We start from the raw sequence: 5,575 nt of genomic DNA, 5'->3' as shown, positions 1-5,575 counted from the left end.
GTCCTTTTTTAATCACCTCATTATTGTGGGCACGGTTCCCACAGCTGTTCTTAATAAACTCAACTGTATTTTCTGCTCTTTAGACCCTACTTGGAAAGCCATTGCTTTTGCCACTTCTGGTTTATCTTTGTTTTGATTGCAAATGGCGTGCCACCTTGCTGAAAGGTTTACAGCAAAACTTACAGTAGAACTTTTTGTTGTACAATCAGCCACCATGTTTCTTCTTCCTTAGTGTCATAACCGTCATGTCAGAACAATCAGGTGAAGAGGACTCTCTGGTGTCATCAAATGAAGCAGATGTGTTTGTGTCTTCTGCAGCATTTGAATTTGAGGAATTGCATTGAGTTAGGGTACACCTTCTCTTCAGTTGTCGGACATCTTCCTGAGAGTTACCTGAAGTAGTTTTCCGTGCTTTTTTCTTCTTACTTTTGTGTCGTATGATACTTTCTGCAGAACTGTCACTTTCTTCAGCAGTTTGAGGAGCATATTCTTCCTCACTGATGTCAGGACTTGATATAGATAGGCATCCAAGCATTTGTCTGGTAAGCTAAAAAAGAAAGAAAGAAAATAGTTAAATTTTTCCACTCACACAAGCATTTAAAGACCATAGGTAGTACAGTAGTAGTTGTAACAGCTGTACTGGTATTGACAGTGGTATTAATACCATTTACCGTACCACACATGTCACAACTTAATTTGAACTAGTCATATTAAGTAATCTTTCCTCTGCTGCATCACATTTACCAAACAACCCTGGGTGGCTTTGTCTGGATATGCTGTCATTACCCAAAGACTGTCAATACAGCTGTGGTGTCACACTCATTAACAGTCACTTAGGTTAGTTTTAAACATCTGGGACAATGTAATCTCTAAGCTAACACTGTTTCTAGGAAATTGCTGAACTTCGTTTTCTTTTTGTATATATACACACTAATGTTTATAGAAATGTATTTTCTTTATTTAAATATATGATATAATTTTTTACCTGGACCAATAACCTTTGAAGAACATTGTTTTATAATTGTAAGGTAGAATAATATCTACTCATCTACTGTGTTCCAGGTAAACTGAAGATTTTAGTAGTGCATTGCATTTTAGGATTGTCAGGGGATGAGACTGACAAATGCTTAATTCGTAGGCGACAAAAGCATGACAGTCAGTTGTTGAGCTCCTTTTGTCAAATTCAAAGAATTAATTTTTAGTCATAGCGCATAAACAATAAAATGGGCATTTTGGAACCACCTCACAAGAAATAATGATCCAAACGATCCTATCACAATGAAGAATCCTGTTGTCTCACTACACAAAAGAGACTTTAAAATGTGTCACGGATAAAATATAAGTAGGCTTAAAAATAACATGTATCACCTTTTATGAGAACATACAGAATATACAGTTGATTCATTTTAAGTCATTACGTACTTTAAGCTATTCCTTAATCTTTTATTGCAAACTAAATGCAATCATACATTACTACCTATGCAAATGCAATGCTAATTGAATTTTTTTCACAACACTTAGTTGTTAGTTTTAAATTTGACTGTTACCATCTATTCACTTTGTGCTCTGTGCACAAGAATCTGAGATCTGTTGTGGAGTTATACGAATAAACTTACAATAACACTGTCTGTCCTTCTGAGCTCAGGTACACTTGTATCCATGTCAGAATCAGCTGAAGTGGGTTTAATGATAATGGTACTGTTGCTGTCACTGGACAACTGCTGTTCCATCTGAAAAGTAAACAGAAAAAGATACAAATAACAATTACAGATTAATATAAATTCCAGAATAATTATTGCTACAACACAGATTTGTAAATGTGTTAATGCATTTTTGCAGCAGTTGCTCTAGCAATATCACAATTGTTGTCAATTTCAGATAAGATGGGTCACAGTTTTGATTTGGCCAGCAAAATATAAACTCTAAACAAGGGTTTGTTTGTTTTTGTCATTGTGAAAGGCTCACACTTTCCGGCAGGGTGGAAAGACCTTTCTGAGTATTACACTGTTTAGCATGTTGAGTTATCATAAAACTACTTTCTCCTTGTGCTTCTGCACTGTACATAAAGCACCATTCTTAACCGCACTCTTTATTATCAGCAGTCTGACAAGCTGTCACCACAATACACTACTATGTTCACCTTCCTCAACCTAAGCAAGTGAAGCAAAAAAAAAAAATCATACTGTAGCGTATGAAAATCATCTTCTGCGTGACTCGGTGTAGCACATCTAAGCTATACTACTGCAAGATGTAATATACCTAAATCAATAAGTACACATATCAGACAACCTCCTCTCCTTAAGCTCAAACCACTGCAGTGTATTTATTTTCTTTGTTAGAACCTGGAAAAAGTCTTACAAAGCTAAGACAGACACTGCAGTTGAAGCCAGAAATAATCTTTACCATGACAGAAAAAAAAAAAAAAAAGGAAATATTTCAGCATTACACCATTTTGTCTAAAGTACATTATTAGAAGATGTAGTAAAACTCAGCCACAGGGGGGTGGGAGTACGGACTATATAATTGGTAAAGGGAGAGAGCTGGAAGTCATGATGGAAAGAAGGAAGGTAGATTAATTGTGTGTGCAGGAGCCCAGGTGCAAGGGAAGCAAAGCCAGGAGCATTGGAGGTGGATTCAAGCTGTTCTATCAGGGTGTTCATAGGAAGAGAAATGGAGTACGGGTAATCCTGAAGGAAGAGTATGTGAATAGTGTGGTAGAGCTGAAGAGAGAGGCTATGTTGAATGTTGTCAGTGTGTATGTCCCACAGGTTGGATGTCAGGTAGACGAGAAAGGAGTTCTGGAGTGAGTGAGATGAAGTAGTAGAGAGTTTTACTAGGAATGAGAGACTGGTGATTAGAGTAGATTTCAATGGACATGTAGTTGAAGAAAACAGAGGTGATGAGGAGTTATTGGTTAGGTATTGTGTTAAGGATAGAAATGCAGAAGGACAAATGTTGGTGGATTTTGCCAAAAGAATGGAAGTGGCTGTGGTTAACTCATACTTCAAGAAGAGGGAGGAACATATTGTGATGTATGAGAGTGAAGATAGGTGCACACAAGTGTGCAGAAGGTGCATAAGAGACTGTAAGGTGGTGTCAGGGGAGAATGTAGCTAAGCGGCATCATATGGCAGTCTGTAGGATGAAGTTGGACGTAACGACAAAGAAGCAAGTGAAGGCAGAGGCAAAAATTAAATAGTGGAAAATGAGGATGGAAGACAGTTGTTCATGACGGAGCTGAGACAGGCGTTGGGCAGTATAGAAGAGTTACCAGATGACTGGGAAAGTACAGCTGAAGTGGGAGGGCAACGGCCAAGAAAGCGCTTGGGGTATCCTCTAGACAGAGAAAAGATGACAGGAAACCTGATGGTATTGTGAAGTACAGGAAAATGTCCAAATGAAGAGGTTAGCAAAGAAAAAGTGTGATAGTCAGAGAGATTAAGGAAGTAGACGTGAGCATTGGGAGTACAGCCAAGAGAGAGGTGGCAAAGATGAAGAAAAAGGCTTATAGTGAGTTGTATTTGAGGATCGAAGGAAGGACTTGTACTGATTGGCTAGACAGAGATCGAGCTGGAAAGGATGCGCAGCAGGTTAGGCTGATTAAAGACAGAAATGGAGCTGTGCTAACAAGTCAAGAGCGTGTGACAGCAGGATGTTAGGGATAGAGTGAGATGGAGGCAGATGATCCGCTGTGGCGACCCCTAAAAGGAGGATCCAAAAGAAGTAGTAGTACAACTAACCTTCGTATTGAGGCTACGGTGTAGAAACAAGGTCCTCTCCCTCTGGTCGTTTAACTTTTTACTATGTGCCCTCTCGTAGCGTTGCTCACATACACTATGTCTCCTGAGTTTCTGGAGGCGAGGCAAGCCACGACTTTGAACCTGCAAACAAAGAAATAAATCAAAACCCTTGTTTTATTGTTTTTTGCTTTATTAGATAGTAGTGGAGAGACAAGACAGAACAAAGAGGGAATGACAAACAGCAAAAAGCCTAGGTACGAAAAGAAGCCTTACTGCTGAGACAAGGCCTAATCATACCTTGTATTTAAACAACTGTATTACAATGAATGGTTTTTAACGTTGTCCTCAAACATTTTAATGTGGCTGACATTTGTAATTTTTTAAAATTAAAATTAAGAAAAAACATAAAAATCAAGGCCACAATTTGATTCCACTTAGCTCTCACATCACAAGATGTACATATCTTGACATAAATAAAATATATGGACCCAATCATGAAAACAAATACTAAGAATATTTATCACATCAGAAATCATGAATATGTATCTGCAGTGCATAAACTAATTTACTACCTTTTATATTGAGGTCCAAACTGGAGGAGTTTGCCTACTTAATCCTTCTACCAATTTAACCGTCTAAACACACTGCAGTCTAACCTTTGCTTTAAGCTGAATGAACTGTACATATTACACATCAAACAATCCCAGAATGTTTATTTTCAACGGCAAAAACATAATGTGTGCATGTGATATTTTCAGCAATCAGTCTTAGTCATTCTAGCATGATGTACACTGAATGAATAGTGAAAATTTCAATATTAATGGATTATTAATTGCAATATTGGCTTGACAGCTGTATAATGTGTAGATGAGAACTCAAACAACCCTAAACTGCTCCTTAAATAATAATGTAAAGTGAATATGTCAGCGTTAACAATGTGCAATGTCTATCACAGCTGTTTAAGTGCACAGCTGGTTTACTGGTCCATTTTAAGAACGAAAGAAAGATGACATATTCTACCTCTTTCTTGTGTGCAGGGTTAAAGGCATCTGTCCCATCAGCAACTGCAAAATTAAAAATTTTGACTTGGTTCAAGATGAACTAACAATAGCAAGTTGAGACTGTCTTTGAGCAATGTGTTTAATTTACAATTAATTGAGTTTTGCCTTAAAATAGCCTAAACACTTGAAAGGCTGAATTTATTGGAAAAGAATAGTTGTTGCACAAACTCTACTTACACCAAATTTATTTCTAAAAAAATTTTTTTTTTTTTATTTCATGTTATTTACCTACAGTGACAGCAGAGTATCTGCTGAAGACACATCTGAATTGTAGCTTTTCATTTCTCTGGTGATTTGCTGTTCTACCTCAATGAGAATTATAACTGCATTTATTTGATATATTCAGGTTTGGAACCAATTGTACAATTTGCAATTTAAAAATGACAGAAGCCAATTTACAGTTTTACCAACAATGAAGGAAAAAAGCAAAATGTAGGGTAATACAGAGCTTTGTTACCTGTGCATTCAGCACTGCCATTGGTAGATGCAAAGCTTGGGCCATCCTCCTATCAGCACAAGTGAAACAGTTAGTCAAACTTTAAGGATCTACATAATCAAATTTCACTGTATTTCAGTGAGCTCCAGTTGTACAATTTGGCAGTATATTGATGTATGTTACTTTGTGACATGATAGCCTGTCATGGTGGTTATCATTACCCACAACATTTCCTAATATTTTCCTGTCTGTGACATCTTTATGAAAGTACAGTCATTGCCAATATACAGTCAAGAGACAAAGCTACTAACTTAAATTCTGATGTATGATTAAAGCAGT

The sequence above is a fragment of the Pundamilia nyererei genome, unplaced genomic scaffold (assembly GCF_000239375.1).
Source record: "Pundamilia nyererei isolate P.nyererei 1_Seehausen unplaced genomic scaffold, PunNye1.0 scaffold00204, whole genome shotgun sequence".
Lineage (NCBI taxonomy): Eukaryota > Metazoa > Chordata > Actinopteri > Cichliformes > Cichlidae > Pundamilia > Pundamilia nyererei.
Note: the sequence above shows the minus strand (reverse complement) of the source record.